This window comes from Equus asinus, unplaced genomic scaffold, assembly GCF_041296235.1.
Source record: "Equus asinus isolate D_3611 breed Donkey unplaced genomic scaffold, EquAss-T2T_v2 contig_307, whole genome shotgun sequence".
Lineage (NCBI taxonomy): Eukaryota > Metazoa > Chordata > Mammalia > Perissodactyla > Equidae > Equus > Equus asinus.
Genome location: NW_027224969.1, coordinates 138,344 through 163,268, shown reverse-complemented (window position 1 = coordinate 163,268; position 24,925 = coordinate 138,344). Strand labels below are relative to the sequence as shown.

The 24,925-nt window shown below is 45.6% G+C and overlaps 1 long non-coding RNA gene across 1 annotated transcript; it reads right to left on the bottom strand.

The window, feature by feature from the left end:
• Positions 1-1,699: 1,699 nt before the first annotated feature.
• On the bottom strand, positions 1,700-23,128 carry LOC139043619 (uncharacterized). Its single transcript, XR_011500693.1, has 3 exons — positions 22,976-23,128; positions 21,603-21,728; positions 1,700-1,849 (listed from the first exon to the last, which is right to left on the bottom strand). It is a non-coding gene; the product is annotated as an uncharacterized lncRNA (long non-coding RNA).
• Between the last annotated feature and the right edge of the window lie 1,797 nt (positions 23,129-24,925).

The following is a 24,925-nucleotide window of genomic DNA, read 5'->3' as shown; positions in this document are numbered from 1 at the left end:
AGATCCTTTTCTTCACTTGAGGGAGACGTGTCATTCCCAGAGCTGGGCACACAGAGTGTCAGCCTTGGAGGAAATGCCTCCCTGGCCAGTGGCAGGTGGAAGAGCGCCGTGACGGAGTAGGATTTGTGGAGAGTCCTCCAGGTGTGGTCAGAAGGGGCCCAGCCAGGGCATTTGTCAGCAAGGTCTGGTTGGTGGACCTTGGTGGCAAAAGAGTGGTGGGGACAGCATGTTTTAGAGTTCCTGGCATGAGACAATCCACAGGATGGTCATGAAGTCAGAATCAGCCTAATGAGGTCCAGCGCAATGCACTGTCATTTGTTCCCTGACTGGCTCACTAATCCAGGAGTGATTTACAAGGGCGATATTCGTGTTCTACCATCTTTTCGTTGATTGGCAGGAGCTAGTATTCTTTACGAAACTTGTGTACTTTTACATAGGAAAGGATAGGTGAGTTCTGTAACAACGCTTCTTGCAAAGTTCTCGCTAATGTATTGAGTCTCTAACAGAATCCACTGCTGGGAACTTCACCAAAGATCCTGACCTTTACTCTCTGGTTTTAGATCTTCCTGGTTGGTAAATTTTCTTGACTCCTGGCTCCTTTCTTGAGGTTCGTCCACTTAGAACAATGTAGGACTGCAAGCTCTTGCCACATGAGAAGTAGTGGTTCAACTCTATGATGATGTTGGTCTTGCTTTCTAAGTGTGTGTGTGTGTGTATGTATGTGTGTATGAGACTGTTGTCTGCATCTTGCCACGTGGGTCAGATTGACTCCTTTCCTGGGAAAAATTGTCCCTAACCACTTTCTCTGGGCTTTATTTTCACGTCTTGAACAGTGCTGTCCAACAGTAGAATTTCACACTCTATCTAATGAAATTTAAACTTTTTTTAAATACTGACATTGAAAAAAGTAAAAATAAACAAGTGAAACTAATTTTTAATGGGATATTTAAACCCATTATAACCAAGATATTACCATTTGTCCAGGCAATCTATATGAAAATTAATAGTGAGATAGTTCACATTTTTTTTTTATTGGGATCAACAAATCCATTTACATAGTCTCCGTTTGTAAGTTGAAACTTTTTACATATGTGGTTTCTGTGTCCCCCACTCAGAACCTGGGCTGACGTGTTAGAGAGGAAATAAAGCAGAACAGGCATAAGTAACGATCACTGTCAATCCAGCTCAGCACGAGCACTCACCACCGACAAAAAGGCTGTCCCTGACCAGGGAGTAGAGGCCCCTCGGGGTCACATGGTGGATCAGCTGGTTCCGCACCCAGGAATGCTGCTCTCTGTCACATGGGGTCTCTGTCACATTCTCCATCATGAGCCATGGGGTCAGGGTGGTAGGTGCAGACAGCTTCCATGCTGGAGGCTGCCCCTTCCTCCGCAGGCCCGGGGAGAGAGGAATGTGGGGACTCTAGAGAGATGTCCTGAATCCTCTGATAATGGGGGCCAGAGGGAGGGAGGAGCAAATTGGCAGTCAGTGGGAAGAGTGATAATTGGGGTGGTCACCAAAAGTGTTCATGACTCTCAAATGCTCAGAAAAGGGACTTCCCTGAGGGAGATCAGTCTACAGCCCAAGACAAGGGGCCCAGGCTGCTCTTCTTGAACAAGGATCCAAGCAGGGGAGGAGGCAGGAGGAGGACGAGCAGGAGAGACAGCAGGTGGGGTGCTCCTGGCTGGGACTCATCCTGCCGGGAGCTGCTGGCACCAGGGTCTCATCAGGTGCTGCAGGACTCTCTCAGTGGAGTTCAATGTGGCTGAGCTCTTGCTCATGTCTGTCAAATACTGGATGTTGGAGATGGTGGAGTTGAGTGTGAGGGCCTTCAGGTCGTGCCCCTTGGCTGCAAGAAGAGAGGGAGAGAGATGGCCATCACTGAGAGCTGGGCTGAGACCAGATCAGAAGCCTGAACTCAGTATCATCTGTTGCCTTTGCTCCCAGTGGAACCACCACTCAATGCTGCGCTCATCCAAGTTGAAGCCAGCATATCTCTCAGCTCCTCCTCCCTCCCCTGCCGGTAACACCAACTGCACCTACAGATTGCTCCTCAATGCATTCCTTCTGTTCATTCACGTCCCAGGTAGGTCTTATCTTTTCTCACCGGAACCAACACCCTAACATGCTCACTGGATGCATTGTCTAAAGGATGTTCTCTGCCTTGAACATTAGAAGCATTTTTCTGAAATGAAGATCTCACTAGAACACTCCTGCTCTAGCATCACCCATGGCTCCCTAAGGCCTTCAGGGTTAAGTTCAAACTTCTTGACCTGGCACTCAAAGCCCTTGCACATCTGGCTCCTGCTGACTCTTCAGCCTCATTGATGCATTCACTCTGAGTTAGGCTTTGTGCTTCAGGCAAACCAAATTCCTGTCACTTCTCCCGTACACTATGCTGTTTTTGCCTACAGGGCCATTGCTCATGCAATTTCCTCTGCCAGGAACACGCTCCACACCTTATTTCCCTATATAATTCCTACTCCTTCTTAAAGACCCCAATTGGGCAAAACTCCCTCCAGAGAGCTCTTCCCACCCAAAGGATGCCAGGTGCTTCTCCTCAAAACATCCCACCTTGTATTAGAATTTTCTGTGACTTTCACAAGACCAGGGGCTCTCTGAGGGCTGCGTCAGATTGAAATATTGGTATAATCCTTGTGATCAGCATGCTTGCCCTCAAAGCAGAATTGCACACCTCGGCTTCCCAGCTGCCCAGTAAGAATTGGTCAGTTGAGGTGTGGGGCTAGAGAGCTCCTCTGGGGAAGGAAGAGGGGCCCCCTAGGCCTGTGGTGGCTTCTGGTTGCTCAAGCAATGAGGAAGTAGGCAGGAACATGCTGCCCAGCTCAGGAGCTGTGGAAAGGGCTGTCGTCTGGGAGACACAGAGACCCCACACAGTGGGTGAAGCCCCACAGGCTCATCTGCACTCCAACAGTGGCTGTCCCAGGACAACCATTCACAGGTGAGCCATAAATGTGAGTGACAGAAGGAGGGATTGTGTGAGTAGCGGGATGTTCGAGCCTGTGAGTGAGATGAACCCAAGAGAGACAGTGTGCTTGAAGAAGAGAGAGACGCAACAAAGAGACAGGTAGAGGCACAGATAGAGGGGATACCTGGATGGACAGAGGAAGAGCGGACAAATGGAGGGTCACAGGGAAAGCAGGAAGAACAAAGACAAGGAAGAGAAGTTGAGACATGGGAGGAAAGAGGATGGAAGGAGAGAAGAAGGACAAACCGGCGAACAGGCAGGAGGACAGTTGGACAGATTGATACCTGGACAGATGCTCGGGTGGATAGATGGAAGGAAGGAAGGAAAGAATGGAGGGAGCGAGGGAGGGAGGAATGAAGGATAGGAGGAAGAGAGGAAGGAAGGAGTCTGAGAGGAGGGAGAACTGGGAAAGTCACCTGCCCACGTTCAGAGGGTGCTTTAAAGGGAGGGTAAGGCTGAGAATACAGGACCCCTAACTCCCAGGCTTGTGTCCACCTGTCCCAATGCTGCCTGTTATTACTCGTAGAGACGGGCATATGGATGTAAAGGAAACCTTGAGCCCTACCCTCACAACACACAAAACTCAATTCCTGGACACTTTGACCTAAAGGGGAAAGGTAAAATAATGAAACTTCTAGAAGACAACATAAGAAAACATCCTCGGGACCACAGGGTAGAAAAAACTTCTCAAAGAAGACACACACACACTCTCCATACAAGAAATATCGGTAAACTGGGATTCACTAAAATTTAGGCTTTCGGTTCATCATAAGACACATTACAAGAGGGAATTTGCAAGTCACAGGATGCGAAGAGATTGTCCCAGTTCCAATATTCAACAAAGGATTCACATGCAGAATACAGAAAATCTTCAGCATATTTATTAGATAAAATGCCGTGAAAGAGATACATATTAATGCTGCTTATTTTAATGAGCCACATTTATTTGACAAGGACAGTGAACAAAGCAATCTGAAAAGCAGGGGGTGAAAAACGAACAGTAGATAAACAGAATCCCAGGAGGGTTTGGAAAAAGCAAGAGAAGCCCCTTACATAACAGTTCATTGGCCTTAGAAAAGGAAAGTACTACTGGATTCTGTTAGGAAGTCAGAAAGATTGAAATATCTAGTGGCTTCAGCGGAAAAATAAGATAGGAAAAAATAACTATGATAGTTATTTGATTTTCCTCCAAATGACTTTATCCCTTAGAGAGCAAGGCACTTTCCTTTTCAATCATCAACACATCAAAGTTTAATTTCCCTCCATTTAGCCTTTTTCGTGGCCATAGGTTAGAAGCAGCAAAGGGGCTCAGCAGGCTGAACCAGTCTGCAGACATACTCTGTCCTGTTCCACACTGGCTCACACATGTGCAAAGTGGTCGCTTCTCACAAGGGAAAAGCCTGCAGGGCTGAGGGGCAGCCACCCCTTGGACCCTGTTTGTTAGTACCATTGGAAATTTCTCCTGAGTCCCTACTCAAAAAGGAAGTGGGTGGGGGGTAGAATAAGAAGGCCATATATTTGAAGGAAATAGGAGAAAATATTTCATTGTGAAAGTAATAAATGTTGCTTTTCAGAAGTCATGTGTATGTTGAAAGTCTATGTCTTAAGGTACCATAATGAAACAACGTACACCTCATCTTCTCCCTCTTTTATCTGAGCATTAGGTTAAAATCCATGAAATTCCTAAGCTTAAAAAAACACACAAAAATCACAAGGAAAGTTTTGGAGGTCATGGATGTGTTCAGCACTTGGTTGTGGGGATGATATGATGGGTGTATGCATATGTCCAAACTAATCAATACACATATAGAAAACGTGTGCATTTTTTGTCTATTACTCATACCTCAACAGAGCTAAAAATTCAAATAAATTCCTAATTACTTTTTGAGGGTGCATAAAAGTCAAAATTTCTAATAAAATTCAGATTGTTAATTTCTCAACATAAATAGCATTCCTGCTTTGATGGGTGACCCCACAACTCTCAAAAAAAATCAAGAGCAGTTGCTACTGTCAATCTCAGTGGAAGTTATTTTCAACACCTCACCCCCTCCTTTACACCTCATTATTTAAAAACCAAGGAAATAGTCTTCAGCTTTTAAAATGAAGGAGTAAATGAGTCAGCTTGACATTATACTTTATTCAAGATTTAATGTTAAGTAAAGGAAATAACTGAGCATGAGCAGAATCCCTTCCATAACTCATCTTTTCTCCTATGCTGATAATAAAAATGACACTCTACTGAAACATAGTTTGCATCATATATTCTCAAGTAAATATATTTCACTGCTGGAGATTTGATTTCGTTTTTTTTCTTTTTTTAATCAATAATTTACACAAAAAAATCAATTTAGGAGATAAAACGTATTGCTATTTAGAATTACTTCCTGATTGTAAATTACTAGAAGTGTAAACATGAAGTCAACGCTAAGGACGTTTTAATTCCTTCAATTCATTTTGCCAAATTTCTTTTTTAGAAAATAATGTTAATATAGGACTTTGAGAAACCTGTTTCATGACACCCTAATCTGTTGAAGGATAATTTTGAGATTCTCATTCAATTTCTTCATATTCATCTATAAAACTTATTTGGCATCTTTCATCTTTTTAACATTTTCATCTTTTTAACTTTCGAAGGTTTAACTTTCCAAGAGACTATTTTTTAATGACGAGCTAACTGATGAATTTGTGCACCAACTGTTTTTTTGAGACTGAATATACAAATGGACAAAGGACAGATCATATATGACAGTATAACTCTGACCCCCCAACGTGGGAAGCAAACATCCCAAGAAGCCAAGTCACAGCCCCTGCAGCATTCAGCACAGAACAGTCAGCACTTGGTCAGTAACTGCCAGTTTCCAAAACTCTCGTTCTGCTTTCAACACAGGACCGCCAGAGAAAGCCACATGTGCTCCCTAAACCATCACATAGGATGCCTGCCTTCTATTTAGTGAGCTCCAGCTTCCCCGTGTCAACAAATTCCAATCAGGCCACCCCTCCCCCACTCCCCTGACCTCTGCCACCCTCTCCCCTCCCTTTCCCTTCTCTCCTCTTCTTGTGCATGCGACAATCCTCTCCTGTCGCATTACAGTCTCTGCAATATTTTTAACGTGTGATAGACCAGCTCCTCCCTCAGAGTTCTTCCTGGTCCATATTTTCCTAGCTTAGCTTATGCGTTTATTTTTTCCATGTAGGATCATTTATCTAACTCAACAGAAAAGCTCGTTAAAATTTTTATTGGCATTGTATTCAATTTATAAAGTAATGGGACTGACCATTTAATGAAACTTCCTAACTTAAAACATAGACTGACTTTCCATTTGCCAACTATTTTTAATTGAAATTTATAGTGTGATCATTGTAGATTCTACACTGCTGTAAGGAATAACTCCAAAAGTTCCAGTGTACACTTTACCCAGTTCCTTACAATGATAACATTCTGCAAAACTATAGGACGATACCACAGCCAGCTTGTTGGCATTGATGCAATCCACTATCTTATTCAGATTTCTCCAGTTTCACTTGTACTAATTTGTTCCTGTGTATTTAGTTCTGTACAATTTTATCAGATGTGCAAGTTTCTGTATCCATCACAGCTAAAATAATGACCAGTTTTATCACTACAAGGTATTCTTGCATTGCCTATTAAAAAATCAATGGATGTTATTTTTTAGAGCAGTTTTACGTTTACAGCAAAATTTAATGAAATACACAGTGTTCTCATATAGTCCCTGCCCCCACATATGCATAACCTTTCTGTTGTCAATACCCCTCATCAGAGTAGTATACTTTTCACAATTGATGAACATACATAGGCACATCATTATCACTCAAAGTCCATAATTTACATTAAGGTTCACTCTTGGTGTCAGAGATCACTAGGGTATAACTCTGTGGTCCATTTCTGGATTCTCTACTCTGTTCCATTGATTTATGTAGCTGTCCTACAATGAAAATGATGATGCTGTGATTACAGTATGTACAAGGCAATACTAAATATTGTTAAAGTGTTTACTGCTGCATTATTCTTCCTGTCATGATTGTTTTAGCTACTCTCAGCTATGTGCCTTTCTATATAAATTTTAGAAAAAGGTGTCTCTGTCTACAAACTGTGGTGGAATTTTTATTAGAATAATATTAGACCTATAGATCAATTTGGGGATAATTGAGACCTGTCCTCATTATTCTATCCAGTAACATGGTGAGGACTGCAGAATTCTCAGCACATAACAACTCCTTCCAAACCCCCACACCAGGAGGAGACTCAACCAAACTCTGGCGTGGCTTCTAGCTGCATAAGTCTGTGTAACCGGAATGACTCCAGCCCACCATTAAAATGCCTTCCTGAGAGCTCAAAGCTGACAGAAAAATTTTCTATTTATTTTAGTCAACACCCAATTATAGGCCTCTGATCCCCCTTCTTAGAGTATTTACTAAAGAGGGCTTACAACTGTAGATATGTATCTCTCACAATTCTCTAAAGGACCTAAGAGCCACTCCTTTGAAATACGATCATTAAGACAGATAGAGCCTCTTTCTCTCAACTTCTGAGTGAGGATAGAATCCTAACTTTGATAACTGCAAAGTAACGAACACAGTGGGTCTAATCACAGTTACACTGACCAACCTTTGTACTTTTTTACTTCTTTGACTCTACTGAGCCCCTGAACCCTGCTCCTTCATTCCGTCTTTAAAATTCTAGATTCACCTCCGTACAAATCTGAGCGCAGCTCAGCTTCTGTCAGCTGTTACTGAATAAAATCTGCTTTCACCACTTTAACTAATTTCTGCTGCATTTGTCTTTGACAATAGTAAGGCTCTCAATTTATTTGCATCTTCTTTAATCACTGTAATCGGTATTTTATAATTTTCAGCATCAGATCCTGTACACATGTTCTTGAATTTATGCCTGAATATTTCATGTTCTTCGGAGTGGTTCTAAATAATACAGCATTTTCAAGTTTATCATCTGCAGGTTCATCATTAGTTGTAGAAATAAAATGGTCTTTTGTGTGTTGATCTTGTACTTGGTGAACTTTTTGTACTCATGTATTAGTTCTGATTTTTTTTTTTTTGTAGATTCCCAGAGTTTTTTTACACAGACAACAATGAAACTAGGAATGGTTACATTTTTTCCTTTCTAAACTCTATGGCTTTTATTTCCTTTACTTCTGTTATTGCCAGAAGCTTCAGTATTTTGTTGAATAAGAGTAGTGAAAGTGGTATTCCTTTCCGTGTTCCTTATTGTGGGGAGAATCATTTAGTCTTTCCCTGTTAAGCATGAAGTCAACTGTGCATTTTCTGTAGACGACCTTCAACAAGTGAAAGTAGTTTCCATCTATTTCAAACTTGCTAGAAAATTTTATGACAAACAGGAGTTGGATTGTATCAAATGTTTTCTCTACATCTCTTGCCTATTAACAAGTCTTGCCCTTAAACAAATAGACAGCCAGTTATTTCTCTGGCAAAAATTGGTTTATCTGGGATTAGCAAAGAATAGCCATTTGGAGTGTGCAACCATGGCAAGCCATGCAGGAGCACCCAGCAAGGAAGAGAGGAGAAGCTCTTTTATCTCAGAGTGGGGAAAACTGTGGGGGCTATTGGACACAGTCTTGAGGGCAGTGGCTTTTCATCGGCAGAGTTGTGACAGTCTCTCCTTGGGTTAGTTTCTGACTGGTCAGGAAGAGGATGTCTTTATTCTTCCTGTTGCACTGCGCCTTTGACATAGGGCATGAGAACTCCCTCTATTAGCCTTCCAACACTATTTCAACTACGTTTCCGTTTATTAACTTTCACATGTCCCCATTTTGATTGCCATCTTTCTCTGAAAGCACTGTTGATCTGCAGTCAGATTTTTCCACTTTCAGTAGCCTCTCGTCCCTCGAGGCCAGGAAGGAGCTTCTCTGGGAGTCATGTCCCAGGTTGGAGGAAAAACACACAGATTGGAAACCTATTGTGGCCACATTTGAGGAACACGGAGTGAGAGGAGGGAGAACTCTCTGGCACTTTTTACCTGAAGTTTGCATGTTATCAAGATCATAGGCATTGGAGATGATCTGAAGTGTCATGTCATCCTCAAAGGTTTGGCAGACAAACTTCCAACAGACCTGGTCCAGACACCTTGGAAACCTTCGCATCAGATACTGTCTGCTTCCATTTGGAGAAATCTTTATTTTTAAGTCACCAAATGATGTGCAGTTCCCCCCAGAGTTTGTGCTTTCTTCAGGTGTGTCCCATGAATCCAAGTCTTGAGTTTTGTGGCAAAAAGCTTGGCTAGCAGCGCCCGATTGAGGAAAATACTATCATCTTGGTTGAGTTTTGTTAGTTTGAAATTTTTGGTAAGTTGTTCCTTGTTTTCAAGTTGTTAAATTTATGAGAATGGAACTGTTTATATTATTTTCAATGGCTGAAGAACCTGCAGTGATCTATCCCTCTCGTGTGTCTCAGGCCTTTGAGGGTGAAGAGGCTTCCCCAAAGCTTCTTGAGGCAGAACCCTGTTTGCTGTTGGCCTCTAACAGCTTGAGTGCATCTGGGTTGGGGAGGAGACAGAGACTTCCAAGAACAAGTTGTTTCTTCTTGAAGGAATGCTGAAGATGCCCAAAGTATGGTACTTTGACATACAAATTATTTGGAGCCAAAAGCAATCGAGAGCCCGCAGATGCAGGAAAAACTCTTGATCTCCACCTTGACTGCTTTAAATGAAGGATAGACTTCCTCTTTGGAAAGGAAATTTATGTTTCTAAAGGAAATTTCCATTAGTAAAAGCATCTGCACCAGAAAGAGAATGACTCTTAGAGAATTTTTTTTGGAGGAAGATTAGCCCTGAGCTAACATTCCCCACCAACCCTCCTCTTTTTGCTTAAAAAGATTGGCCCTGAGCTAACATCCGTGCCCATCCTCCTCTACTTTATACGTGGGATGCCTGCCACAGCATGGCTCAATAAGTGTTGTGTAGGTCCGCACCTGGGATCTGAACTGGTGAACCCCAGGCCATCAAAGCAGAATGTGTGAATTTAACCCGTGTGCCACCAGGCCAGCCCCTACAGAATTTTTTTTTTTTTTTTTAGGAAGATTAGCCCTGAGCTAACTGCTGCCAATCCTCCTCTTTTTGCTGAGGAAGACTGGCCCTGAGCTAGCATCCACGCCCATCTTCCTCTGCTTTATATGTGGGACACCTGCCACAGCCTGGCGTGCCAAGTAGTGCCATGTCTGCACCTGGGATCAGAACCGGCAAACCCCAGGCCACCAAAGTGGAACGTGCGCACTTAACCAGTGAACCACCAGGCCAACCCCTAGAGAATTTTTTTAACTGAGAGATTTATCTGCATAACAAGGCAAGCTTTATTTATTATACATTTTCTCCCTTCATCTTCCCATAATTTTCCTTCATCCACTTCCTGCTGCTGCTCACCCAGATGGCTGCCTGCTTCCAAGCTCCCCCATGTGCACCCAGTGTGGACTGGACTTGCAACTGGCAGCTGGTGTGGAGCTGCCTGCTCGAGGGCTGCAGAGCCCCATCCTAAGTCTCATCCCCAGCATGACCTACCTGGCCAGCAATACTCAGGATCTGCCACCACTGCACAGGATTGGGGCCGCGGCACTGATGGTTCAGATTGTGGGCAGTACCCAGCCCAATTCCCACTCACTTTTGTTGACCACACGCCTGTGCTGTTTGCAGATGGTACAGATTTAAAAGAGAAGTCATATCCTGCTGTTAAAGTGGAACTGTTGGACTGACTTGAGGGATTTTTCAACACCTGTAAAACTAAAGAGAAGCTGGGAGAATTATCAGAAGAGTTCTACAAAAATGAACTACTATCGATTGAAATGTTGAATATACATGTCCCTGCAGTTGCTAAATTGAGACGTCTTTTAGACAGTTCTCCTAGGGAAGATTTACTAGACATTCTGACATCACTTATCCAAACAAGCAACAGAAATGCTCCAAATTTTAGATACTGTGACTCTGGAGGAAACTGTCCAAGATGATGATACCACTGCTGGTGAAACAAATGCAAGAATTGAAATTGCTTTAAAAAAACAGAAAACTTGGGGCCGGCCTGGTTGCACAGTGGTTAGGTTTGCGTGTTCTCCTTCAGTGGCCTGGAGTTTGCCGGTTCAGATCCTGGGTGCAGACCTATGCACCATTCATCAAGCCATTTTGTGGCAGGAGTCCCACATATAATGTAGAGGAAGATGGGCATGGATGTTAGCACAGGGCCAGTCTTCCTCAGCAAAAAGAGGAGGATTGGTGGTAGATGTTAGTCAGGGCTAATCTTCCTCAAAAAAAAAAAAATTATAACAATAAAACAGAAAAAGTGAGAAAGATGATAATAAATGCATTATATGAATATGCCTCAATAGGATTTCACACATCCTAGGTACTTTATTTTCTGGCACATTGTTATGGGATATCATGCAGGTGATTTCGACATATCCTGTGTGTTTTCCATGCGTGTCCGACACCTGATTCTGGCGTGTCCGGCAGGTAGTTTCAGTGAATCAGGCACCTGGTTCCGGCGTATCCAACAGGTGGTCCCGGCATGTCTGGTAGGCGATTCCAGCACATGTGACATGTGGTTCCGGCGTATCCGGCAGGGGATTTCGACGTCTCCGGCAGGTGGTTCCAGCATGTCCAGCACCTGGTTCTGGCATGTTTTGCAGGTGGTTCCGTCATGTCGGCACCTGGTTTTGGCATGTGCGACACCTGTGTCTGGTGTATCTGGCAGGTGGTACTCACAAGACTGGCAGGTGGTTCAGATGTGTCTGGCACCTGGTTTTGGCATGTGCGACACCTGCGTCTGGTGTATCCGGCAAGTGGTTCTCACAAGACTGACAGGTGGTTCAGCTGTGTCAAGCAGGTGGTTCTGGCATTTCAGGCACCTGGTTCTGGCTTCTGCTGTACCTGTTTCTGGTGTATCCATCACATGGTTCCAGCGTGGCTGGCACATGGTTCTGGCATATTCGGCAGGTGGCTTCAGCGTACTGGGTGCCTGGTTCCGGCGTATCTGACAGTGGGTTCCATGGTTTCTGGCAGGTGGTTCCTGCGTGTCTGGCATGTGGTTCCGGTACGCTCTGAATGTGGTTCCAGCATGTCCGTCTGGCGGCTACCATGTGTCCAGGACCTGATTCCATCGTGTGCGGTTGGTACTTTCAGAGTGTCCAGGTGTTGGTTCCAGCATGTCTGGCCGTTGGTTCCCGCATGTCCAGGGGTGATTCCGGTGTGTCCAGCAGGTTGTTCCCGCCTTTTCCAGAAATTGCTTCTGGTGTACCCAGGACCTGGTTCTGGTGTATCCGGCAGGAGATTTTGGCGTGTCCAGCAGGTTGTTCCAATGTGTTACGCTGATGGTTCCGGCCTCCGTGGCAGGTGTTTGTGGCATGTCTGGCACCTGATTCTGGCGTATACGGCAGGTGGTTTCAGAGTATCTGGTACCTGGGTGCGGCACATCCAACAGGTGGTTCCGAAGTGTCTGGCAGGTGGTTCCGAAGTGTCTAGCATGTGGTTCTAGTACGTTCGGAAGATGGCTCAGGCGTGACCGTTGGGTGCTTCAGGCATGTGCGGGAGTTGGTTCTGGCGTGTCAGAGTCATGGTCCCAGCATGTCCGTCATTTGGTTCCAGGTGGTTCTGGCTTGTCTGGTGGGTGCTTCTAGTGTGTCTGGCGGGTCGTTCTGGCATGTCTGTGTGGTGGTTCCAGAGTGTGTGGCGGGTGGTTACGGCATGTCTACCAGGTTTTTCCAGCACCCAAGGTGCCTGGTTCCAGCGTATCGGGCAGGTGATTTTGGCGTGTCCAGCAGGTGGTTCAGGTCTGTCCGGGAGATGGTTCCGGCGTGTCCAACATGTGGTTCTGGCATATCTGAGAGGTGGCTCCGGTGTGTCCGGCAGGTGGTCCCATTCTCTCTGGCACATGGTTACGGGGTATCATGCAGGTGATTTCAACGTGCCCTGTCGGTTGTCGAGGCCTGTCTGACACCTGGTTCTTGTGTGCCCGGCAGGTAGTTTCAGTGAATCAGGCACCTGGTTCTGGCATATCCAACAGGTGGTCCCGGCATGTCTGGTACGTGATTCCCGCCTGTGCAGCACATGGTTCCGGCGTATCCGGCAGGTGATTTCGACGTGAGCGGCAGGTGGTTCCAGCATGTCAGGCACCTGGTTCTGGCATGTCTTGCAGGTGACTCACTCGTGTCTGGGACTTGGTTCTGGCATTTCTTTAAGGTGGTTCATTCATGTCCAGCACCTGGTTTTGACGTGTACAACACCTGTTTCTGGAGTTCTTGGCAGGTGGTTCTCACAAGACTGGCAGGTGCTTCAGGCGTGTCCAGCAGGTGGTTCTGGCATGTCGGGCACCTGATTCTGGTGTGCCCAGCATGTGGTTCCAGACTGTCTGTCAAGTGGTTCAAGCTGGTCTAGCAGGTGTTTCAGGTGTGTCCAGCAGCTGTTTCAGGCGTGTCCGGCACCTGGTTCTGGCCTGTGCTGGACCTGTTTCTGGTGTATCCGTCACATGGTTCCAGCGTGTCTGGCACATGGTTCTGGCATATTCGGTAGGTGGCTTCAGCATACTGGGAGCCTGGTTCCGGTGTATCTCACAGTTGGTTCCATGGTGTCTGGCAGGTGGTTCCTGTGTGTCTGGCATATGGTTCTGGTACATTCGAAAGGTGGTTCCGGCATGTTCAGCAGGTTGCAACAGTGTGTCTGGGACCTGATTCCATCCTGTCCGGTTGATGCTTTCAGAGTGTCCTGGCTTTGGTTCCGGCCTGTCTTGCAATTAGTTCCCACATGTCCGGTGGGTGATTCTGGCGTGTCTGGCAGATTTTCCAGCCTTTTCCAGAAATTGGTACTGGCGTATCCAGGACCTGGTTCCGGTGTATCTGGCAGGTGATTTTGGCGTATCCAGCCTGTTGTTCTGGCGTGTTAGGATGGTGGTTCCAGCTTGTGTGGCAGGTGTTTGTGGCGTGTCTGGCACCTGGTTCTGGCATATTTGGGAGGTGGTTTCAGTGTATCTGGTACTTGGTTCTGGGATATCCAACAGGTGGTTCCGAAGTGTGTGGCATGTGGTTCTGGTAGGTTCAGAAGATGGTTCCGGCCTGTCCGTTAGGTGCTTCCAGCATGTCTGGAAGTTGGTTCTGGTGTGTCAGACTCATGTTTCCAGTGTGTCCAGTGGGTGGTTCCAGGTGGATCTGGTGTGTCCGGTGGGTGCTTCCGGTGAGTCTGCTGGGTCATTATGGGATGTCTGTGTGGTGGTTCCAGAGTGTTCGGCGGGTGCTTTCGGCATGCCTGTCGGGTTTTTCCAGCCTCTAAGGTGCCTGGTTCAAGCATATCCAGCAGGTGAGTTCTTTCTCAGCTTCCTAAAGAGCTGGAAGCAAGACAGTTTGTGGCTTGTCTCCGCTTGAGGGATGGAGGCAGTGCTTTGTGCCATCCACCTCTCGAGCAATATAGGGCATGGTTGAGAGCAAATGGGCCTTTCTGACATAGGGGCTTTCTGACACTCTCTCCACGAATGCACAAGGACAGTTGGTTAAAAGCCTCTTGTCTCTATCCTCCTAAGCTTGTGGAATCACAATCATTCGGGCCTTGGCCCCCTTGCTTAAGGGGAAGATGTAGCCATTACCCCTGAGCCGGGTTGGCAAGAGGGAAATGTGGCAGAAGCAGAAGTTCTAAAGCAGCGAGTTAAGGGCTGGGAGGAAATGGCGTTCAGCTGCCTGTGTATGAGAGGTTCCCAATATGCTATAAGAGCACTGTGGAAAGCGACTTCTTTCTCAGCTTCCTAAAGAGCTGGAAGCAAGATGGTTTGTGTCTTGTCTCCCCTTGAGGGATGGAGGCAGTGCTTTGTGCCTTCCACCTCTAGAGCAATGTAGGGCACTGCTGAGAGCAAAGGGGCCTTTCTTCCATAGGTGCTTTCTGACACTCTCTCCTCCAGTGCACAAAAGCAGTTGGTTAAAAGCCTATTGTCTCTCTCCTCCTAAGCATGTGGATGCACAATCATTCGGGCCTCAGCCTCCTTGCTTAAGGAGAAGATGTAGGCATTTTGTCTGAGCCGGGTTGGCAAGATGGAAATGCCCCAAAAGCAGAAGTTCTAAAGCAATGAGTTAAGGGCTCCAAATAAACAGCATTTCAGGTGCCTTTGTATGAGATGTTCAAGGTACACTATAAGAACAGTGTGGCAAGTGAGTTCTTTCTCAGCTTCCTAAAGAGCTGGAAGCAAGATGGATTATTGCTCATCTCCCCTTGAGGGTTGGAGGCAGTGTTTCGTGCCTTGCAATTTTAGGGCAATGTAGGACTCTGCTGAGCAAACTTGGCCTTTCTTCCATAGCTGCTTTGTGAACACTCTCTCCACCCATGCACAAGGGCGGCATGAGAGGTTGCCAGTATGCTGTAAGAGCACTGTGGAAAGCGAGTTTTTCTTAACTTCCAAAGAGTGGTTGGTTAAAATCCTATTGTCTCTCTCCTCCTAAGCATGTGGAAGGACAATCATTCGTGCCTCAGCCGAATGATTCGGGCGGGACTTGTGTGACCCACCTGCCTTAAATGCTGGAACCAACTGTTGGACACTTCAGAAGCATCATCTGGAAACGGTGGAACCACCCATCGCAGATGTGAGAATCAGGTCCAAAACGTGCCAGAAGCACCTGCAGGACACACCAGAACCATCTGACTCAAACGCCAAAATCACCTGCCGGATACACAAGAACCACTTGATGGACACTCCAGAATCACATGACGGGCATGAAAGAACCATCTCTCAGAGTGCCAGAACCATGTGCTGGAAATGCCGGAACCACATCACTGACAGACATGAACCACCTGCTGGACACGCCTGAACCACCTGCTTCACTCGCTGGAACCACCTTCTGGACAAGCCAAAATCACCTGCCGGATACACTGGAACCAGGCCCCTTAGAAGCCGGAAAAAGCCAACAGACATGCCAGAAGCACCTGCCGCACACTCTGGAACCACCATACAGACATGCCTGAATGACCCGCCATACACACCAGAAGCACCCACCAGACACGCCAGAACCACCTGGAACCACCCACCGGACACACTGGAACCATGACACTGACACGCCAGAACCACCTTGCAGACATGTCAGAAGCACCCAAAGGACATGCTGGAACCATCTTCCGAACGTACCAGAACCACATGCCAGACACACAGGAACCACCTGTCACACACTTCGCAACCACCTGTTGGATATGCCGAGACCATGTGCCAGATACACTGAAACCACCTCCCGAATACGCCAGAACCAGGTGCTGGCCATGCCACAAACACCTGCCAGACAAGCCGGAACCACCAGCCTAACACGCCAGCACAACCTGCCGGACATGCCAAAATCACCTGCTGGATAAACCGGAACCAGGTCCTGGATACGCCAGAACCAATTTCCAGAAAAGGCCAGAGCAGCCTGCCAGACAGCCTGGAATCCCCCGCCAGGCATGCGGGAACCAACTGTCAAACACGCCGGAACCAACACCTGGACACACTGAACGCACCAACCACACACAAAGGAATCAGGTTCCGGACACATGGTAGCCACCAGTCGGACACGCCGGAACCACCTTCAGAACATACTGGAACCATATGCCAGACACACAGGAACTACCTGCCAGACACCACGGAACCAACGGTCAGATACGATGGAACCAGGCGCCCAGTACGCTGAAGCCACCTGCTGAACACGCCCAAACACTGTGCTGGACATGCCAGATCCATATGATGGATACACCAGAAACAGGTCCAGCACAGGCCAGAACCAGGTTCCAGAAACAGCTGAAACAGCGGCTGGACACACCTGAACCACCTGTTAGACCAGCCTGAACCACTAGATGGAGAATCCTGAACCACATGCCAGGCACACTGTAACCAGGTGCCCGACACGCGAGAACCACCTTCTGGACACGTCTGAACCACCTACAAGTCTTGTGAGAAACACCTGCCGGATACACCAGATACAGGTGTCGCACACACCGAAACCAGGTGATGGACATGACTGACCACCTGCAAGACATGCCAGAACCAGACATGCCAGATGGGGAAGAGGTGATTTTGGGGGAGAGGAGCTTTGTAGATTTCTCACTTGGGCACTTACCTGTTTTGTTCTCCATCCAGGGTTTCTCCTGGGAGCAAGTTCTTGAGAAATCTATAATGAAAAGTATGAGCTATCTACATAGGGAGAACTCAGACTTCGTTCAGCAATTTCCTGGGCGTCTGGAGACTCGATAGAATACTTTTTTCTTTTTCCATTGCCAACACCCATGCCCATTCAGGCCTATGTGAGTTTTTACAATGCTCCTCCAACTGGTCTCCAGGCCTCCAGCGTGCCTCATTTCTCTTCATCGTAGAGGACAATAGCAGATCAATGTTTCTGAGGCATGGCTCCACCAGTGCCCTCTCTGATGCGGAAACCTTCCTCTCACTGCCTACCTGATAGACTCCAACTCTCTGCCTTAGCACTCAAGGGCCCCTCCGCCTTTCATGTATCCCACAGTCCTGCCAAACCGAACAGTACCCACTACCCAAAAACACACATTGCATTCTTCTCTTTCACCTCTGCCTGATCAGATGATGGACTTGAAACAAAGCCATCATTTGCTAGTTAAGTGACTTTTGCACAGGTCATTTCACCTCCCTGACCCTCAGTTTCTGCATATATAAGTGATGAATAGTAAGAGTCACCTCATATTGTTCTTATAAAGAATTAAAATTGACTTAGAGAGCATATGCAAAAACAGCTGGCTCCCTGCCTGACATGCTGCAGTCACCAATAATTATTCGGATCTAAATATTGGCTCATGCCATGCCCTGCTTCTTTTCCTATTAAAACCTTATCCTTCAAAAATCGGTGTGTACCCTTTCTTGAAGACCAGCCCAAGGTGTAAACTGAAGTTCATTTTCCTAAGCTGCTCAGTAACATTTATAACGCAAAGTCTAATGCGTTAGACCGTTGTTTTTTTTTTTTAAGCAAAAGAAGCTAACTCTGGCTAACTTCAGTTTTCTTATTAAAGAAATTGACTAGAAGGATTTACGGTAACTCACATAACTGAAGGGAATTTTTGAAAAAATCAACAAACAAAAAGCAAAAATAAGCTTTGGAAGACACAATAGAGCACAGTGTATAGTTATTATTACTGCCGTTCACCAAATATTGTCGGCTCTTCTCTGGCACACAGAAGGGATGTATCTTCTTGGCCCCTTAAAGTCAAATGTGACTTTGTGAGCCTTTGGCAAATGAAACTTGAGCAAAAATGAGGCTGTCTCTTCCAGACAAACCTTTGGCAAACAGTAGGAGTGTGTTTTTCCTGCCTGGCAGTTGTGCAAGAAGTTGGATCGAGCATCTTTTAGCTGCCATCTACTCAATCCTCCAGACTGAGCAAGGATAATACAGAGCCAGCTCCTGATGACATGGAGCATGTTCGAGAAATAAACCTTGGTTATTTTTAGCTGAGACTTAGGAGTTTGTTGTGAATACAGCACAACATGGACTATCTGACTGGTGAAAACATATGTAGGGGAGGAAGACATTTCCTCTTCCCAAATGTGGGTTCGTCTGGCTGGAGAACGAATTAAATTCACATGAGACAGAAAAGCAAGAGAAAATTGGACAAAGCTTTATGAGGAACCGTGGCCCGGTGCCTTTCTTCCCGAAGGAAGAAAGGGCACCAAAGAAGTGGGGTGCACATAGTGGTTATATACCGCCAAATGGGGTGTTTCACATGTGATTGAAATGTCCCTCCCACAATAGTCACAAGATTGCCCTGTCGGCACTTGATGGACACAGCAGGTAGTGGGTCTGCTATCTCAGTGGGCATAGCAGGACTCAAGTCGATTGTCTGGAGCTGGGCGGTCACAGGTGAGCTCAGCAATCAGTTCCTAGCCTAAGGAAAGATGCTTAATCCTTAAGAAATGCCAACGTTGGGAGGGGGAGGAAAGTCAGTTACAGGAGGTTACCAGACTAGCACAATAAAATGCAGATTTAAGTCCTTGCCTTTGGTATTGATTAAGAGTTTTTAGAGAGAAGGTCATCTCCTTTCTTCTTCCTGGTACAGGGAGGGAGGCAACTTTTACAGATAGAGATTTACCTTACAAATGTAAATGTGCCCTAACAAAGGGCAAGTTCCATTCCTCCTTCCCTGTCCCAGTTTCTCAAAAGCAATCAGCCTCAAATAATCCTGATGCCAAAGAGACATATCTTGGGGTGGCCATTTCCAGGTCCCCACACATACATATTACCAATTTCCTGTGCTGTTGACCAAAATGACTTCAGTGAGCCAATATTAGAATTCCTTTTCACAAAGGTGGATAAGTGACAGATTAGAAGTCTACACTGTCCCAGGAGTGTAGACAGATACCATGCTTATATATAGCAAAAATATTTCCTCATTTTGTCCTTTACCTGTCAATAAAAAAGCATATCTATAGAAATCTGGAGGTAAAGCTCCAGACAAAACCAACATGGTGACAAGGAGGAACATTACATACTTGTAAAAGGAGCGACAGATGAGAAAATAATAATAATGGCTGGGAACTTATAGAACCTTGCATTGAAAGGGATCTCATATGGAACTCAGGAAATATTTATAGCTGAAAGCACTACATGACAAAATCTGGTGGATGGAATTAAACAATACTTAGAAGAAAGATACCTTCAACATACGTATCTAAAAAGAAAAATTAGAAACCAATGAGCTACTTGTTCAAGAAGCTAGACAAAGAGCAAGACAGTAAAGTCAGGAAGAAAGGAAATGAGAAAGAGAAATGCCAAACCTTTGTTTCTATTTATTTGCTCTTTATTTATTGCTATGGACTGAATTCTCTCTCCCCACCATTCATATATGGAAGCCCTGACCCCCCCTTGTGACCATGTCCAGACACAAGGTCTTTAGGAAGTAATTATGGTGAAAATGAAGTCATAATGGTGGAACCTAAATCAGATAGGACTGCGGCCTCATCAGAAGTGGAAGAGATCTCTCTTTCTGTTTCTTCACACGCATACACACACCCCACCATCTGAGGACTCAGTGAGAAGGGGACCTTATGCAAGCTGAGGAGAGAGCCCTCGCCAGAACCTGACCATGCTGGCATCCTGCTCTCAGGCTTCCAGCCCCCAGAATGGTGAGAAAATAAATTTCTGTTGTTTAAGTCACCCACGCTATGGCATTTTGTTATGGGAACCCAAGCTAAGATGCTTATCTTTCACAGTTTGTTCCTAGGTTCTGGTACCAATTCCAATGTGTGTGGGGTTGTGGGTCGGGGGAGTCCCCCCCACCAACAAGCAATTCTTGGGACACCAGCTGGGTGTCCTACAACTCAACTCGATTCTGACACTATGTACCCAGAGACAGCATCACACCCCACAGGTTAAGGGTTCAGCCCCACAAGACTGCCCCCACTGCAGGTGCCAACAGCAAGTCTAGGTTGTCGCCTATGCTTCTGAGCAACTGGCTGTCAGTAGGAGGTTCCCAAGACTCTCTACTCCGGTTCGACGAATTTGCTAGGGTGGCTCACAGAACTCAGAGAAACCTCTTACTTACTAGATTACCTGTTTATTAGAAAAGGATATGACTCGGGAATAGCTCGATGGAACAGACGCACAGGGCAAGACATGGGGAAAGGGCACTGAGCTTCCACGCCCTCTCCAGGTAACCACTCTCCCAGAACCTGCACGTGGTCACCAACCTGGATGCTCTTGGAAATCTGTCCTTTTGGGTTTTTATGCATAAGCCGTTTATTTATTCTCTTACCCTCGGCTGCTGTTTTTCCTTCCCCATTTATAGCCCAAAGCCAATCAAAGAAGGACATGTGCAGTGTGATGCTGTTCCTGCACATTTTTTAAGTGCATAACAATGTAAGAATTTGTTAACGGAGACATACACATGTATGTCTTGACTCTGCATAAAAATGTAATCTTTTGTTAATGGAGCCATGCACATGGATATTCTTGGAATCATAAAGAATGTAATTAATTTTAGGATATTGATACCTATGATGAGGGAGGGAGGAGAACGGGATGGAAATGTGAATTTTAGGTGTGACGGCAACATTTTGCTTCTTAAAAACAGAGATATCGTTGTGGGCTGAATCATGTCCCTGAAAATTCATATGTTGAAGTCCTAACTCCAGGACCTAAAAATAGGGCTGTATTTGGAGAGAGGGCCTCTAAAGAGGTAATTAAGGTAAAGTGAGGTCACATGGGTAGGCTCCAATCCAATGTGACTGATAGTCACGTAAGAAGAGAAGATTAGAACTCAGACACACACAGAGGGAAGACCGTCTGAGGACACAGGGAGAAGCGGCCGGGGAGAGAGGCCTCAGAAGAGACTATACCGGCCAACGCCTTGATCTTGAACTTCAGCCTCCAGAACCGTGAGAAAATAAATTTCTATTGTTTAAGCCACCCTACGTGTGGTATTTTGTCATGGCAGCCCCAGCAAATGAATGCAACATCGGAAGCAAATAGGGCAGAATTTAACGTCTGTTCTTTCTGGGTATTGGGGCCGGAGATAGAGGTCATACTATGTACTCTTCTGCATATTTGAAATATTTCCATAATAGTTAAGAAAATAACAAGCAGATCCCGAAAAAGAATAACCAGAGAGTAGAAATTTATGTGTGATTACCTTACAGGCCAAGGTGGGTTTCGTGTTGGGCAGGTGGTTCTCTTCCACAGGGTGTGTCAGTCACCCATGAATTCCCGTCTCTTGGCTCTGCCATTCCTGATGCCTGTATCATTGTCTGCAACCAATCTGCACAAGGAGAAAGAAGGAACACGGAGAAGACACACCTGCTTTCAAAAGTTCCAACCTGGAAATGGCACACACCACTTCCACTCCCATTGCATTGGCTGAAACATAGTCACACGCCACACCTCACTGCAAGTTGCTGGGTGACTGCCTTCCTGGGCACCCAGGACAAGGATGTGGACAAACAGCCAGTAGTCCCACCCACAATGTCATCAGGTTGACCCTGGTCTTCATGCTGCTGCTCAGTCTACAGCGTGTCTGCCAGCTCTATGGTTAGGGTTTAGATATTTTACAAAGTCGCGGGGTTGGGGGTCATGGTTTGGGACTTCAAAGAGGAGGAAGCCGATTCACAAGGAGACAGGAAACCAAATGTTTGCTGGGCCATCTCTAAACAAATGAGAGAGAACTTGTGTAAAATGGGCCCGGCTAGGTACCTTCTTCTCTACCACATCTAGAGTTCCCTACGTTGACAGCTCCTTCCTGGAACAGGCCTTCTGTCTTAAATTCTTTTAGGCAGTTAGGGGCGAGGCCAAAGTTTCTTTTATATATAAATTTTATGTGTATATATGTAATTTATAGAACTAAATAAATGAATTTAAATATAGATACAATGGATTATATATTCTATTATATATCAATATTAATATATATTATATATATATAGATAATCTCCTTGGTTCTCCAGAGAACCCTGACAAATACAGGAGGAGTTAATATTCTTTTCTCGATGGCATTTACATTTAATCATTTGAAATTCTTAGTTATGACATTGTTATGGCTTGCAAGGAAGTGTCCTTTTCAGTGTTTCATTTAGAGGCCTCAAGATACCAATTTTAAAAAGTTTCCCATTTTATTTGTTTGGTTTGATAGGCTTTTTCCAATTGAGTGCACAGATAAACCAATTTAGGTATTTCAAAGGAGCCCCATTTAGGCCAGCGAAGCTTTAAATCACCCTGAGTAATCTGAGCCCAGTGGGACAGAAATCTACATGTAGAAGGTCTGTATTCTTTAAAGACAAAACCAGCAGGAGTCCCAGAGTGGGGCTGTTCTTCGGTGGTCCTCTTAGAAAATGGACTTCTCATTTGTATGAACTTACCAAAGGATCAAAGGCCCAGAAAAGGAGTGAAAGAAACAGAAGTTTCTAACAAAGCTGACAATGGAAGGATGGCCAGAACCAGTATCAAAGGACGCCTACATAAAGAGTCTGGACCTCTACCAAAAATGGGTGGTCCAGGCCCAGGAGGACTTACCACCAGGAACCAGAGCCACCAGGAGGAGACGACAGAGCACAAAAGATTCTTTGCAGGCACCTTGCTTGTGTCTGTGAAGTGGCACCAGAATTGAAGGTCAGTAGCTAGGGATCCCACTTCTGTCACCACGTAAAGTCAGCAAATAAGAGGCATAAACTGCAAAAGAACCAAAAAGTTTATTTGGGGTCTCAAGAATTGCAATTCAGGAGATGTAGATTCGAGTAGAAGCTCAAATGTGCTCCTAGGAAGACAAAGGAGGCAGGGGTATATAAAAGGAAAGGACACAGGCTTACAAAGCTCTACAGTGAACAGTTAATGACTGGTTCTGGCATGGGGTGAGCTGACTTGCCAGAACATAGTTGGTCCTAGGCAGACTGCCCCTTCTTGGAATGAGGAAATACTTCAAGATGTGACCTCTGCTGTCAGGTAAAGCTCAAAAGTTCAGTTAACGTCTGGTGGTGGATGTGGTGTACAAGCATAAGCCCCACTTCCTTAATGGCCTCCCAGCTCCATTTTAGAAGCCTTGAAAATGGTACTCCATTTTGTCATTGTCATCCACCACAGTCACGCACCATGTAACAATATTAACGATGTTTCGGTCACTAATGGACCACATACATGAGAGTGGTCCCATACGGGTAGCACCACATAGCCTGGGTGTGTAGTAGGCTCTACCACTTAGGTTTGTGTAAGTACACTGTGTGATGTTCACACAACAGTGAAAGTGCCTAATGATGCATTTCTCAAAACATGTCCCTTTCATTAAGTGAGGTATGCCCGTACTGATTTTAGTCTTGTGAATGTTGAATAATGAATTATTCATTTCAATTATTTGAGCCAGCCCCACTGGCTGAAGACGGTAAAGGCTGACTGAAGCAAGAAACTAAAATTTGTTATTCAACATTCACAAAACCAAATGAGTAAAGAACTTTAAGTTCTATATCAGGGTTCATGTAAGGCAAAAACATTCTAAAGGAAAGATGGATTTGAGGACATATATGATTCTGAGTATAAATGTCTGGGTACTAGCAAAAATTCCAGGGAGCATTTCAGACTTTCGAGGCAGTGGAATTGGTGAAACCAAAGTCAAGCTCTCCAAACAGTCAAGGGGGCCCAGGCAATATCTGGAGTACAGGTGGAACAGGCAGAAAATTCCATTAATGTAATTGTATGATATGATGAACGGACAGAGTTGGAAAATAGGATGGCAGGGTAGGGCAGAGGGACCTGGAGGGCCCAGGATGGATGGAGAGATCAGCTGGGCTGGTGGGGGGAAGGGGCCATGGGCACACCCTCTTCATGTCCCCTCCCCCACCCTCTGAAACCCTTTGTGACTCTTCAGTGCTCTGTGATGCAGGCCTGGGATTATAGGCAAGTGTGGACACTCTCAGAGCTCAGTTGCCTCAGGCAGCCTTGTGATTCAGAAAATGGAGTTCAGTCAATGGAATGTTCTCTCATTTCTGAATAGCCATATTGAGTTGTTGTTGAGCATCTGCTCAACATTCTTAGATAGTGACCACAACCTCACCATCGTGTGTGGGTTGTGGTTGCTTCTTCTGTTCCTGTGCTTCCTGGTGGGGATTCCATCTTTACCAACCTTCTGGAAAACCAAAATCTACCAAAAGGTAAGGATCCCTGGGCAAGCCACCAACAGGGATTTTTTATTGTTGTTTCCATTTCTAGTCCCACATTTTTAAATGAGTTGGTCCAGAGAGACTCCTAAGATGGCAAGTCTGAATAGAGGATAGAACATCATCCTTCTAGGGGAATAGGCCAGGCAGGACTAGGGGTTCAGCTGGGACTGTTTCCCATTTAAAACTCACAGACCATCTGGGTGTGGTGGAGGATTCCTGGATAAAATCCCATCACTGATTTCACGGCCCTGCATTAGGTTATTTAGAGAGTTTGGGATCTGTGTAGGAGAACACTGTTCCCAACACTGGATCATGA